The sequence below is a fragment of the Boleophthalmus pectinirostris genome, unplaced genomic scaffold (genome assembly GCF_026225935.1).
Source record: "Boleophthalmus pectinirostris isolate CB_2022bp ecotype Guang Dong unplaced genomic scaffold, ASM2622593v1 HiC_scaffold_10, whole genome shotgun sequence".
Classification (NCBI taxonomy): domain Eukaryota; kingdom Metazoa; phylum Chordata; class Actinopteri; order Gobiiformes; family Gobiidae; genus Boleophthalmus; species Boleophthalmus pectinirostris.
The window spans coordinates 34,708,159-34,723,814 of NW_026570971.1; the positions used below are offsets into that span (position 1 = coordinate 34,708,159).

At 41.1% G+C, this 15,656-nt stretch overlaps 1 protein-coding gene across 4 annotated transcripts in view; it reads left to right on the forward strand.

Annotated features, from left to right (window-relative positions):
* Nucleotides 1–15,656, forward strand: part of hivep2b (HIVEP zinc finger 2b) — a 49,171-nt gene that overhangs the window by 15,705 nt on the left and 17,810 nt on the right. For 3 of the 4 annotated variants that reach the window (XM_055154400.1, XM_055154407.1, XM_020931722.2), the window contains exon 3: nt 4,519–4,604. The exons of the other annotated variant lie outside the window; for it this stretch is intronic. The gene's annotated coding sequence lies outside the window, so the exon portion shown is untranslated. The remainder of the gene's footprint in view (nt 1–4,518; nt 4,605–15,656) is intronic. 4 annotated transcript variants of the gene reach the window in all.

The following is a 15,656-nucleotide window of genomic DNA, read 5'->3' on the forward strand; positions in this document are numbered from 1 at the left end:
CAAATAAAATATCCAAATTAAAATAGGCACGGGATTGTTTTTTTAATTGGTGTTTTTTGAAATAAACTTTAAATTAAATAAATATTAAATTAAATAAAATATTGGAAATAGAGGTCTAAATCTGTTTTTTTTTTTTTTTTTACACTAAAGCGTAATAATGAAATATTGTCAGATAATTTAACCTTGACCTTAAAAGTCCCTAAGCTCCACCAAAAATGACCCGTGAGAGCTCATTTTCAAAAATTCAGTTTGAAATGAAGGAAGTTAATAGTAGATGTTTTTATTACTTTAAACTAATCAGAATATGCAAAAGTTTCTCTGGTCAAAATTTGATCAACATCTAACTGTGTCCACATGGGGAACCGAGGCTCCAAAGAAGGGACCAAAAAGATCACATTTGGTGTGTGACCATATTTGGGCGTCTACACCAACCACATGAAAACTCAGAAAAGTGTGAGATTGTTGTCAGAAATGGTCATTCTCTCAAATATTCAGGTTCAACAGTTATCTGCTTAGAGTAAACAGATCTTGGACCTCAAAAATTGAAAAAAATAAAATAAAATTGAGCAGCAACCAAATGTGAGATTTTGGGGGCCCATAGCGCCCCCCCCCCCTTAATAAAGATACTCAATATTTGACAACAGATTCAGAATCTATCACCAAGAATCTACTATAATACACATTTTCAGCTTCTTAGGTCTATTTTTGATGAAGTTCTGGTCTCTCAAACATGTTTATAAATTAAAGCTTCTGAAAAAGTGAGCGGGGCCCAAAATTTCAACGGACCATAACTCAGGAACGACTCAAGGGATTGAGCTAAAATTTGAGAGTCTTTCATTTGATGATTTTAGAAATTTTTAGAAATTTTTTCAGCCAAATCTGAGACGGCTCATAGGAGAGATTTCTTGAAAACGGATGATTTCATACAGACTGACCCAATAACAAACTGTTTTCACATTTTATTGTTTTCATTCTTAATTGAAGTTCGAAAGAACAAATGGTACACAGACCCTTCCTCTCCTACTGCCCTCTGTTTCTCTCACTACCCCTCCCCTCTTAAACCCACAGCTTTTCTTCACTCCCACCTCTCACCCCTTCCCTCTCTCTAGCACCTCTCCCTCTCTTCTCTCCTCCCTCCCTCACCCCTCTTCTCTTTCATTCTCTCCTCTTCCTCTCTTCCCCGCTCTCTCATCTCTCACTCAACCTCCGTCTCTTTCTTTCTCCTCCTTCTCTCTCTTCTCTCATCCCTCTCACTTTTAAACCCTCTCTCTTTCACCCCATCCCTCTCCTCTCTCACTCACCTCCTCCTCCTCCCTCTCTCCTTCTCCCCCTCTCCCCTCTTCTTTCCTGTTCTGTGCTCTAATCTTAGCTGTAGTAGTCACAGCTGCTCCAGAGCCAAGGGCCCCACACACTGAGCGAGGGAGGGGCCACACACACACACGCACACACACACACACCGCCATGACGTCAAACTAAAGCTGCACTCTGGAACTTTTCTGGTGGACGCTCTTCTGCCCTGCTTGAGATGTTATTGCTTTGCCTGGAAATAATATTAAACTCAGCGTTAAACTCCTCTATCACCATGGAGACAAGTGGGCGACACAACCAGTTACAGGTCAGGGTTACGGGTCAGATCAGTGGAGAGGTGAGCCCATTCATATTAACAGTGCATCTTTTATTTGGAGGTATTTTTAGGCACACTTCAATCAGACTGTATTTATAGAGCCCTTTAGAGCACTCAAGGAGACACAAGTGCTTCACATTCAGATCAGCACCATAAAAACTCGCAAAACATTAAACAATCAAATCAGACAAACACTTGTAATGACACTCGTAATGGGAATCAAACCAGTCACCTTCTTGCTGTGAGTTGACGGTGCAGCTACAACCATTTCATTTACATGTTTGATGGTGAAATGTTAAATCAGACCTGTTCTGCAAACTGGACTTTCAGAGCTTTTAACCGTGTTATAAGAGTTTTATTCTCACCTCCCACTTTTACATGAGAGCTTTAATCACAAATAAAAATAATTTAATTCTGAAAAAATTTATTCCGCTTTAAAAAGACCATGTGAAACTTAATTCCTGATGAAAATTATTATTCAGAATTATACTTAATTCTGAAGTAAGTTGAAGGTTTATTCCGATTTTAAAGCCATTTTATTTTCTTTCTGGATCATGTTTCACATTTATTCTTGTTAAAAATAATGTGGGTGCTTCAGTTCATGTTCGTCGTGTCGCCCTTCTGACGTGATTTGGACGATCTGGCTCCACTAGTCCTGGTTTGGGACTTTGATCCACGTCTCTTTGGATTTGTGAGCGGGATGTGGGAGTGGGCTGAGGTAGAACAGCTGTTCACTCACTTTGTCTTCTTCCTCCTTCTCCTCCTCAGCTCACAGACGTAAAGTGTGATGATTGGTTAATGTTTTGGTGCCGTTTAGGTGGTGTTTGGTTAATGTTTGGGTGCTGGTTTGGTGCTGTTTGGGTGCTGTTTGGGTGTTGTTTGGGTGTTGTTTGGGTGTTGTTTGGGTCTTGTTTTGGTGCTGTTTGGGTGCTGGTTTGGTGCTGTTTGGGTGCTGTCTGGGTGTTGTTTGGGTGTTGTTTGGATGTTGTTTGGGTCTTGTTTTGGTGCTGTTTGGGTGCTGGTTTGGTGGTGTTTGGGTGCTGTTTGGTTGATGTTTGGGTGTTGTTTTGGTGCTGTTTTGGTGATGTTTGGGTGTTGTTTTGGTGCTGTTTTGGTGCTGTTTGGGTGCTGTCTGGGTGTTGTTTGGGTGGTGTTTGGGTGCTGTTTTGGTGCTGTTTTGGTGCTGTCTGGGTGCCGTTTTAGTGCGTATCCGGAGAGGCGGTGTGAGTCCGGTGCTTTGGTGCCTGTGGGTTTGTGGGTTTGTGGGCTGGTGGAGGTTTTCGCTGCTCGTGTCTGTGGTGTTTACGATCTCTTCATCACGACTCTCTCATTCACAAATACTCACGGCTTTAGAGGCACGCAGACACGACAGAGAGGAGAGGAAGAGAGAGAGGAGGAGAGGAGGGGAGGAGGCGAGGAAGGAGGAGAAGGGGAGAGACGAAAGAGGAGGAGAGAGAAAAGAGGAGGAGAGACATGAGAGGAGGAGTGAAAAGAGGAAAGAGGAGAGAAGGGAGAGAGAGAGAAGGAGGGCAAAGAGGAGGAGGGGAGAGATGAGGAAGAGGAGGAGAGGAAAGGAAGAAAGAGAGAGGGAGGGATTGTGGGCAAGAAGGAGGAGAACGCTGAAGAGAGAGATGAAGAGTTGAAACTATTAAAGCGAGAGAGAGAGAGAATAGGAGAATGAGAGAGGAGAGTGAGAGAGAAGAGAAGGGGGGAGAGGAGGAGATATGAGAGAGAGAGAAGTATAGAGAGAAGGAGGGATATCATGGACGAGAGGGAGGAGTTAGTTTAGGAGAGATAGTGTAGAAACTATGAAAGCGAGAGACAGAAGAGTAGAATGAGAAGAGAGAGAGAGAAAGGGGGAGAGGGAGAGATGAGAGAGAGAAAAGAAAGAAAGAGAGAGAGGGAGGGATATCACGGATAAGAGGGAGTAGATAGCTTAAAAGAGACAGAAGCACAGAATGAGAGAGAGAGGGAGAGAGAGAGAGCAAGGAGGAATAGTGTGAGAGCGAGAGGGAGAGATGAGAGAAAGAAAGAGAGGGAGGGATGTTGTGGTGAGAAGGGAGGAGATAATATTGGAGAGATAGTGTAGAAACTATGAAAGAGAGAGACAGAAGAATAGAATGAGAGAGGAGAAAGAAAGGAGGGAAAGAGAGAGAAATGAGAGAAAGAAAGAGAGGGAGGAGCGAGAGACAGAAGAGTAGAATAAGAGAGAAGAGAGAGAGAAAGGGGGAGAGGGAGAGATGAGAGAGAGAGAGGGAGGGATATCACGGACTAGAGGGAGGAGTATAGGATAGGAGAGATATTGTTGAAACTATGAAAGAGAGAGACAGAAGAGTAGAAAGAGAGGCAGGAGAGAGAGAGAGAGAGATATCACGGACAAGAGGGAGGAGAAAGTGTAGGAGAGATAGTGTAGAAACTATGAAAGAGAGAGACAGAAGAGTAGAATAAGAGAGAGGAGAGAGAGAGAGAAAGGGGGGATAGGGAGAGATGAGCGAAAGAAAGAGAGAGGGAGGGATATCACGGACAAGAGGGAGGAGATAGTGTAGGAGAGATAGTGTAGAAACTATGAAAGCGAGAGACAGAAGAGTAGAATGAGAGCGAGAGGGAGAGCGGCTAGTGCGGGCGATGCAAAAGCTCCCTCCTCGTGGTCCCTCGCTCAGACCCTCCCCGGGCCCCTTTTCTATTTTTGTGCCTGGATTGGCGCGTCACGCCTGGGTATTTTCTCTGGTGACTCGCTCGCATCAATAGGTCTTCTAATGTCCAGAAGCGGCGGCAGCAGCAGCGGGAGCAGGAGCAGCGGGAGCAGCACCGGGGGCCTGAGCTCGCCAGCCCCGACCCAGGCGCCGGAATGGGACTAAAAACTGACCATCTCCCCCTGTATCCCCCCTCCACAGCTCCGCGGACCACCATGGAGCCTCCAACACATGTGGAATCTAACATATGATCGCAGACATGGAGCACGGGACTGTCCAATTATCAGGTATTGTGTTTCGTTTGTGTTGCCCCCTCGTGCTTTCCTCTGTGAAATGATGCCAGTTATTAGCTGTGTGGACTGTGCATGCTTGAAAATGGCTTCCAATTTGTGTGTATTTTTTTCTCTGAGCTTGTCACATCCAAGAATGATGTTTAGGAGCTTTGTAATAATGATGTAATGCGATTTGGAAGCCCGTACGTTCTGATTTGCTCTGTTTAAACACTGACTTAACTGGCTGAACGTTCTTGCAGTTTTCTTGCTTTTCGCAGCTCAAAACTGCATTTTCTCACAAGCTTTTATCAACCCAGTATCTATCCTCCTTCCACCCACTTGCCTCCTGTCCACCACACGTCATCACTGCTGAGAAATAGCTCTTGTCAATGAAAAAAAAAAATCTCCCACCATCTTGATTTGACAGGAGGAGAGCGGCGCGCAGTGTGGCCGCTCCGTGCCGTTGGGTTGCGTTTGTTTTAGCGTGGCTCTCGTCGCGTGGAGGAGGATGCGAGGCTGTAATGAGGTCAGAGCGACCTTGAGGAGCGGGGGGTCCCTGCACTAAACCAGGCCTGATCACAGCACAGACCCCCCCCTCCCTCCCTCCGTTCCTCTTCGCCCCCCTCCCTCCCTCCTCCTCCAAAGGGTCTCCCCACGTCGTTTACATTCACAGACACACTGAGGCTGCAGGGTTTCTCAGCGCGGGGGGAGCGGGCCGTCCGTGGTACAGGGAGGAGACTGCCATCAGGAGAGTGATTTATGTTTTCAAATAAAGATAACAGATGAAAATGTGTCCAGGAGCAGTAAATCTGAGAGAAAACTGAATTGTGAAAGGATAAACTATTCCAAGAATCTGAGTATGCAGGTCTGAACTACAGGGTTAACAGCTTTTACACAGAATAAAACCTCACAGATTTGATTTGATTCATTTTAAGTTTGTGCCAAGAGAGAAACAATAATCATACACATACTACATCTACATTATAAACAGCAGAAAAAACTTATATTAACCCACCTCTGTTCATGACATAGTTTCAAAAATTCAATAATGATGTGGTCTCTTCTGCACATTGAAGATAAACTTTACAAATATTCAGATATAGCAAAATAAATGACACATTATGCAAACTAAATAGCATTTTAATTAGGGCTGCTCCATTATGGAAAAAATCATTATCATGATTTTTTGGTCAATTTAGAAATCACGATTATTCAAACAATTATTTTTAGTTACATGATGCATTTATTCAGTATTTCTCTCTCTCAAAAAACAAAAACAAAAACCAAAACAAAACAAAACACTTTGTTACTAATAATTTACACAAAACTTTCAAATTGAAAATAAATATAGGCTACAAATCTGAATGTTCTACAGTCTCTATATTTAAAAAATAAAATAAATATATTTATTTATAATAATATATATAATATTGGAAATTGTTTGACACACAAATTGAAATGGCAATCAAAATTTGATTAATTGCACAGAATAAGACCCCATAGAGTCTAGGGGTGTGCAAAAATAACAAAATATCAATATATCAATATATCATACCGTTTAATGTGATGATACAGTATCGATATCATGGGCTGCTGTATCGATATATGACCAATAGGGCTGAGTATTATTCAGAAGTTGCCGATACGATACATACTTCAATTCACAGGCCACGATACGATACATATCGCGATACAGTGCACTTTCAGTTTGATATGATGTTTCAAATCGATTCAATATGGTTCAATAAAAAATAAAGGTTAAATCATGTCTGTGATACTAAAAGTCTTTGTTAAACCACTTCTTGTGCAAAGTTCATATGAAACACAAATATTTTAATCTTCAAAACAGTGAAAATGTCAAATGTGTCGCATAAACGACTTTCCTTCCCCTGAACAAGCAACAAAACTGTAGCTGTAACAAAATAATTAAGTACAATATGCCAAAAAAAATCCTCTTGGTCACATATCGATACAGCGGCCCATGATATCAATACTGTATCATCACATTAAAAGATACAATATATCGACCTTTTGATCATTTTGCACACCCCTAATTACCATATGATATATTTTACTAAATAATTTTGTTACAGCTACAGTTTTGTTTCTTGTTTAGAGGAAGGAAACTTGTTTATGCAACACGTTTGACATTTTCAACTTTTTTGATGATTAAAATGTTTGTGTTTCATATGAACTTTTGGTGGGTTTAACAAAGACTTTTAGTGTCACAGCCATCATTTAGCCTTTATTTTTACTGAACTATATCGAATCAATTTTAAATATATTATATCAAACTGAAAGTGCACTGTATTTAGATGTATCGTATCGTGACCTGTGTATCGAGGTATGTATCGTATCGGTAACTTCTTAATGATACCAGCCCTTGTAGAGACACAGAGGGAGGGCATCTGACACACAGGAGCATTTCAGAACATGTTTGTAGAGTCTAAACTACAGGGTTAGAAGCTTTTACACAGAATAAGACTCCACAGAGACGTGAGGACATTCAGTTCTCAAAGTGGACATCAGATCATCTTAAAGACCCGTACGACTCTGTGTTCTGATCTGTGTTCTAATGTCATTTCTTCATCACAAACAGACCTGCAGGTGTGTTTGTTTCATTCACACATGTTTAACACACAAACCCTGCACATTTAGGCTGAGTTTTTCCTCTCAAACTGAAAACACTCTGTCCCACCTTGTGATGTCACATGATACAGGACACTAAGAGACAAACTCTCTCTAAACTCCACACACCTTCACTAGAATCATTTGGATCATTTCAGCCCTGGAGTTGGCGAGCTCTACTGAACTGAAGGTAAAAGAAGCTGTTCACTTGAAAACTACCACTGCATGACATCACAAAGTGGAATAGAGCAGGTGTTTAATTAAAACATAAATCAGAAAACAGTGTAATGTGTAGTTTTGTGGTGTTCAGAATGTAGTTACTTTTCACACTTATTTTGAACCTTTGTGGAGAAGTTTATGTATTGGTTTAGTCTTAGGATGCGTTCACACTGGTCCCTTTTGGATCCTGGTTTGAGTCCAGTTTAGTCTGGATGATAGACCTGGTTTGGTTCTGTTATAGTCCTGGTTTAGTTCTGGTTTAGTAATCCAGGATTAGTTCCGAGCTCCCGGTTTAGTCCCAGTTTTGAAGTATTCCATGTGTAAATGTGAACACACCTTTAGTTCAGTTGTGTTCTTATGGTCTTGTTTTGGTTAATCTTGGTATTTTTAATTTAATATTCAGTTCTGTAGTTTTGGTTTAGTCCATGTTTCGTCCTAATTCAGGTGTGAGATGTGGTTTAATCTTCACATAATCCAGAATTAGATTTATTTGGTCCCTGTGTTTCTCTTTACTACATCACAATATCTTGTTTAGTCTCATTTCAAGTTAAGCTGTGTACATGTTCTCCTGGAGACTCATGGACCTGTTTGTCTCCATGGAGATGTAATATGCTCCACAGTTTGGCTTTAAACTCATCTGTCTCCATGTAGATGAGTGGGTGACAATGCAGACAGGTCAGATCTGTGCAGAGGCGAGCCCGCTTACTGTAAGAATACATGTTTAGTCATGAAAACAGCTGTAATTGAGTAAATGCAGTATAGTTTAATGCCATACTGTGGAACATTTTGAGCTATAACATCTCCGTGGAGACAAGCAGGTGGCCGAACCTCCATCAGAAAAGTTACATTTAGAACAGTTTTGAATGTGACCCAAGTTAGTCCTAAAAGCTTGTGGTTGTAGTTAGGGATGGGCATGATTAATCGATAATTGATAATTAAGAATTTCATCGATTACGTTCATTTTAATCAACAAACCGAATGTAGGTTGCTGTGTGTACTGTGACCAAACAGGTGTGTACATGTGTCTCTGCATCAGAAGGAGCGAGACACAAACAGTCGGTCAGTCTGCAACGTACCGAAGCACAAATGTGTATTTAACAATGATTTTATACATGAAATTCCACGATTTCCGTTGCGTTCGGGACAAGTGTGAGTCCATGTGCACAGTGTATAAAGCAGGAACATGTTTCTGTGTCCAGTGGGAAAAAGTTTTACCAGGTGAGAGTAGTGCAATGTCGATGACGAGTCCCCACCTCCCTCCCCCCGTACAGTGTCCTGGTTTTGACAAACGCAAATCTGGTCACACTAACCTGTATTCCACTGAGTCATGTCTTTTAATCCGACAGATTTTGAACCACATCAGCGACACAAGAGCTGTAGTTTTATCTTCGCTTAGTTTATGCAAATGAGTCATGTGGTTTTAAGTTTTGTTTCTGTGAGAGTTGCACAAAACTGAATTAAACACATTATAATGTCAAACAGGCTGATGTGGCTCTAGAGTGGTTACGGTTTATATGTCGTAAAGTTGAATTTATTGATGCAGATTAGTAGTGCAGATAGTAATAATAATAATGATAACTTTAATATAAAAACGTTAATGATTAATCGATAATCGATCGCTAATTCTTCTGACGATCGATTAAGAAAATGTCATCGAATGCCCATCCCTAGTTGTAGTTCATGTTCTTTAGTCCTATAGTATTGTAAAGTTATTGTAGGTGTTTTTGTGTCTTTGAGCAACACCTGGATTATGTTGTGGGTTTATTCGCAAAGGTTCTATATTACGCAAAATGAACTCTTGTTACCTCATCCAAACCATGTCTGGAGTTGTGTTTTGTTTCATTCACATGTTTCAGTAACTCTCTATTTTTCATCTCCAAAGCTCAAAATGTTCTGTTCCACCTTGTGATGTCACGAAGCGGTAATTTTCAAGTGAACAACGCCCTTTACATTTTGAGATTTTCAGTTCCAGAGTTGAAATGATCCAAATGATTCTAGTGAAGAGGTATGGAGTGTACGAACACACTGGAGCACTTCCTGTATTACCACATGACATCACAAAGTGGAACAGAGCGTTTTCAGTTTGAGAGAAGAACTCGGCCTAAGTGTGCAGGTTTGTGTGTTAAACATGTGAATGAAACATGAAACAACAGATCAGATTGTATATTTTGTCATGTGTAGTATCAGTGTTGATTTGCTTTGTCTGAAACATAAGGCTGACACGGGGAGAACATGCAAACTCCACATATGAAGACCCTACACGTGATTGGGAATCGAACCAGAGACCTCCTGGCTGTGAGGCTAACCACTCTGCCACTGCAAAAAGAGCCCAAATGGGAAATACATTGATCCTTATGTTTGCGCAGCAGGGCCATGGAGTCACCTTGGACGTGATGTGAGAGAAAGAGAGAAAGAGAGGACAGAGGGAGAGAGAGGACAGAGGGAGAGAGGGAAACACAGAGGATGAAAGAGAGAGAGAGAGAGAGAGAGGAAGAGAAAGAGAGGAGGAGAAAGAGAGGAAGAGGAAGAGAGGAGGAGGAGAGAGAAGGAGAGAGACTGATGGCTGCTGAAGCTGGAGGAGGATGTCCTAATTAAAGTGAACTCGGAGGGTGTGATCCAGATCTTTTACATAACGATGTTCAGAATGACAAGGGTCCTGTTTAGTCCTGGTTTGGTCTGGTTTAGTCCTGTTTAGTCTGGTTTGGTTCTGGTTTAGTCCTGTTTAGTCCTGGTTTGGTTCTGGTTTAGTCCTGTTTAGTCCTGGTTTGGTTCTGGTTTGGTTCTGGTTTAGTCCTGGTTACAGTTTGAGTTTTGTCCTAGTATAGTCTTGATTAATTCCTGATTTAGTCCTGTTTTAGTCCTGGTTTGGTTCTTGTTTAGTCCTGGTTTGGTTCTTGTTTAGTCCTGGTTTGGTTCTTGTTTAATCCCGGTTTAGTCCTGGTTACAGTCTGAGTTTCGTCCTAGTATAGTCTTGGTCAATTCCTGGTTTAGTTCTGGTTTAGTCCCTGGTTTATTTCTTGTTCAGTCCTGGTTTAGTCCTGGTTTTAGTCTTGCCTTAGTCCTGGTTTGGTTCTGGTTTAGTCCTGGTTTGGTTCTTGTTTAATCCCAGTTTAGTCCTGGTTACAGTTTGAGTTTCGTTTTAGTATAGTCTTGGTTAATTCCTGGTTTAGTTCTGGTTTGGTCCTGGTTTTTGTCCTGGTTGAGTCCTGTTTTGGTCTAGGTTTAGACCTGGGTTATTCCTGGTTTACACCTGGTTTAGTCCTGCTTATAGTTTGGGTTTAATCTTGGTATAGTCTTGGTTAACTCCTGATTTAGTCCTGGTTCTTTCATGGTTTGGTGCTAGTTTATCCCAGTTTAGTTTAGTCTTGATTTAGGCCTGGTTTAGGCCTGGTTCATTCCTGGGTTAGTTCTGGTTTAGGCCCTGCTTTAGTACTGTTTCTGTTGTGGTCTAATTGTTGTTTAGTTGTGGTTTAGTCCTGGTTTATTCCTTTTTCAGTCCTGGTTCAGTCCTATGTTAATCCTGCTTCAGTCCTGTTTATTTCTTGTTCAGTCTTGGTTCATTCCTGGTTTAGTCCTGGATTTAGTCCTGCTTTAGGACTTTAGTTCTGGTTTAGTCCTGGTTTAGTCCTTCTTTTAGTCCTATTTTAGTCCTGGTTTTAGTCTAGGCTCAGTCCTGTTTTAGCTCTGTTTTAGTCTTGGTTTTAGTCCTGTTTCAGTCCTGTTTCAGCCCAGTTTTAGCCCTGTTTTAGTCCTGTTTTAGTCCTGTTTTAGCCCTGTTTTAGTCCTGTTTTAGTCCTGTTTTAGTCCTGTTTTAGCCCTGTTTTAGTCCTGTTTTAGTCCTGTTTTAGTCCTGTTTTAGTCCTGTTTTAGCCTGTTTTTAGTCCCCTGTTTTAGTCCTGTTTTAGCCCTGTGTTTTAGTCCTGTTTTAGTCCTGTTTTAGTCCCCTGTTTTTAGTCCTGTTTTAGTCCTGTTTTAGTCCTGTTTTAGTCCTGTTTTAGTCCCTGTTTTAGTCCTGTTTTAGTCCTTTTAGTTTTTAGCCCTGTTTTTAGTCCTGTTTTAGTCCTGTTTTAGTCCTGTTTTAGTCCTGTTTTAGCCCTGTTTTAGTCCTGTTTTTGTTTTAGTCCTGTTTTAGTCCTGTTTTAGTCCTGTTTTAGTCCTTGTTTTAGCCCTGTTTTAGTCCCTGTTTTAGTCCTGTTTTAGTCCTGTTTTAGTTTTTTAGCCTGTTTTTGTCCCTTTTTAGTCCCTGTTTTAGTCCTGTTTTAGTCCTGTTTTAGTCCTGTTTTAGCCCTGTTTTAGTCCTGTTTTAGTCCTGTTTTTAGTCCTGTTTAGCCCTGTTTTAGTCCTGTTTTAGTCCTGTTTTAGTCCTTGTTTTAGCCCTGTTTTAGTCCTGTTTTAGTCCTGTTTCAGTCCTGTTTCAGTCCTGTTTTGGTTGACTTCGATGTGTTCCAGCGTGCTCGTATCCACATATTGCTGTGTACAGTTCCCCGCAGCAGGAGGCCTGTGTTCACAATAGACCAGTGATATCAGAGTCTGGAGCCTGTTACTGTTGAATCAGTGGAAATTGAGGCATTTAAAGGTGCTTCAGTCGTGTGGAGCTGAATGAGACCAGACCAAACACTGGAACACAACCTCAATGACATGATAGAAATACAACAAATGTACAAGAAACACCTATTTTCGTGATAAATGGACCATATTTTCTGATCTATGTTGTAACGCTGTTTCCTCGTCATTGTGCGTCGTGTAACTTTTCTGTTAAATGTTTTTCTCCTTGGAGATGTTATTGCTTTGTCTGGAATGTTTCACAGTATGGCATTAAACCTGTCTGTTTTCATGGAGACCAAACCAGAGCAAGTTACAGGTCAGATCTGTGGAGAGGCGACCCCTCTCACAGTCAGAATGTCTGTTTTTCTAGGTGTTTTTGAGCTATAAAACCACCTGTAATTGAATAAATGTAAAGTAGAGTTGTTTAAAGTCATACTGTGGAACATTCCAGGCAGAGCAATGACATCTCCATAGAAACAAGCAGGGGACAGGTCACGGGAATAAAAACCAAGATGGAAAATGGTATAAATAAAGTAATAATTTAATGAACTAGGATGTAAAAGGCAACATAACAAAAGTGGTCTAAAATATATACACAAAATAACCTAAACTAAGAAACAAAATAACAACTTAACAAATAACAGGTTTTGTGTCACAAAACGGGTCACGCAGGTCTATACAAAAACGAGTGACTAAACTAAGGGACATAAAACAAAACTCCATCGCAAGTGTCCCAAAATAAAGTCACATAAACCCACAAACAGAATCGAGTGACAAAAAAAGACACAAAACAGAACTATACTAAACTAGCGTCATACACACAAAGTCAGACACGTACTAGTACAAAACAAAGAGACTGACAGAAAGAGAGACACAGAAAACACACAAAATGGCAGACCGGGCACAAAGGCCAGCGGCCCCAAGCGGACGCAAACTATCTCCTTAAACAGAGGGGAGGCGGCTTCAGGTGAGGCGGGATTGGAAATTGCTGCCATACAAACAAGTTTAACAAAATTACACACAACCCCTGCAAAAGTTAAATACATAAACAAATGTCTTTAATATTAAAGTTTATAAAGAAATTCAGACATGCATTGAAAATTGAATTATTAGGTTTACAATGATCTTGAGCTGTTTTTAAGAGCACAGACTAGTACACACCAGAGTCCTGTATGGGTCCATTTTTGGAGACCGGCACCCGCCCGCACCTGTGCAGTTCAACACTACACCTGCTTAAGTTAAATTAAGTTAAATCTGCACCCGCCCGGACCCATTAACAATCCACCCATTACCCGTCCGTGCCCGTGATAAATCGGGGTCAGACCATTAGCCCAACAGGGCATTGGTCCACGACTGAAGTAGGACTAAACCAAGACTGAACCTACACCATGTCATTAGCGGATTATAAATATATACACGCCGCAACCACCGAGCCGATCGCCAGGACTACACCAGGACTACACCAGGACTACACCAGGACTACACCAGGACTTAACCAGGACTAAACCAGGTCTAAACCAGGTCTAAACCAGGTCTAAACCAGGATTAAACCAGGATTAAACCAAGAGCGCAGTTGTCAAGCCAGTCGCCTCCGCTGATGAATTATATGTAATAAAAACAGTAAAGTTCCTCTCAGCCTGGTCCATTGTTCGAGAAAAAGACCTGCATTTGTTTCCAGGGCAACGAACGTCCTGGACACGTGTCAGGTATTTTTCTCCCATTTGTCGTTCTTTTGATTCCCCTGACCCGCCCGTGTGTAATCACTACTCACCCGCATATCCGCCCGTAAAATTCCAGAACATTAAAACCTGAGCGTTTCAGGAACTATTTGTACCCGACCCGGTGCAGGACTCTGGTTTACCCTCATGGACCACTATGGAACCTACCTGGACCACTGAGGGGTTACACACATATAAGACACATGGGAATAGAAAAGAAAGTCCTGCCATTTAATTACTACTACTACTACTACCTGAAAAACAGTACAGTGTCACTACCTGTGTTAACGTCTTCTGAAACATAACCTGCTTTTATAGTTGAACAGATTTGGAGAATCTGAAGCTCTGAACTTTATCTGTTTGTATTTTAGTGTCAATAAAAGTCAGATTTCTTGCTCCTGCAGAGATCAGGCTTGTTATGATACACTTTATTCACAGAGTTTAACGTTTATTATCAGCAGCTTTTTGGTAAACAGCTTTCACTCCAGTTTTAGTTTTCATCATTAAAGATCCTGATGCACAGGGACTTAAAAACAGGAGCAAAAGGCAACCGTATTAATTATATTTGACTATACATTTTTATACACAAATTAAAAAGTTAAGGATATAAGTACAGGATTTAAAGGTACGCTAGGCTTTTCACTTTTCTGGCAGCCACTCGTTTGACGAAAGAACTAGTACAGGTGGTTCGAGGAGGTTACGAAGGCAAGCTGCTTTCGAACTGTCCGCGCACGAAACCCATGTGGAAACTACAGAAAGCCACTTAAAATCACCGAAAGTGGTTTAGAAATGGAAAACTATCCGACGATGTCCGCGCACTTAAGTCACCACAGACACGCGCTGGAGCTGGCGCCGCGAAAACGCCGCAAAGAGAAGCGCGAGGAGGAGGATTTACCGATTCAGTACGAGACGCATCACGAGCAAAGTGAAGAAATTATGTACGAAAGTGATTACAAAGCTAGAGGGCAAGCTATGTGTGAGATGGACGTGACTTTAAGTGCGGAAATAACAACTAGAAAGACTCTTGGGAATGTTATATCAGTAATACAACATACAAATTCACTCAACAGGATTCAAATGGAGCAAGCTGAGCATTATAAGTACCACAGTAGTCAGCATTATCAACCTATGTTAAGGATTTAAGTACAAGATTTATGCTTTTCACTTTTCTGGTGGCATGGTCTTCTGTCTCCATGGAGATGCTGTTGCTTTGCTTGGAATGTTCAACAGTATGGCTTTAACTGCATTTATCTTCAGTGTTGGGAAGGTGACTTTTAAAATGTATTCTCCTACAGATTACAGATTACACACACCAAAATGTAGCCTGTAACAGAATCCATTAAATTACTTAAAGTGAGTAACGTAATCTGAATACTTTGGATTACTTGATTTGCCGTAGAGAAGTAAAGACTAGGAAATCTTCACATAAAATGTTTTGTCTGATAAAAGAAAAGAAAAAGCCCAGATTTTACTTAACCAAATTAAAAATATTATTGTTAGAAGACGAGGACACAAGGTCCACATAGCATGATTTAGTCCTGTTAAATCCTGTTTGAGACATAGTTTAGACCTGGTTTTAGTCCTGGTTTAGTCCTGGTTTAGATCTAGTTTAGATCTGGTTTTAGACCAGATTTAGACCTGGCTTGCACCTGGGTTTAAACCTGGTTTAGACCTGGTTTGGACCTGGTTTGGACCTGGTTTAGACCTTGTTTAGATCTGGGTTTAGACCTGGTTTAGACCTGGTTTAGACCTGGTTTGGTCCTGGTTTAGACCTGGTTTAGATCTGGTTTAGACCTGGTTTAGACCTGGTTCAGTGTCTGGAAATGAGTGGAATTACCGGAGGAAAAAAAAAGAAAAAAAAAAAGGGATATAGCCCAAAATGTGAAAACAGGAAAATACCTCTATGTAATCCATTTATTTCAACCAAGTAACTGTAATCTAATTACCACTCACTGAA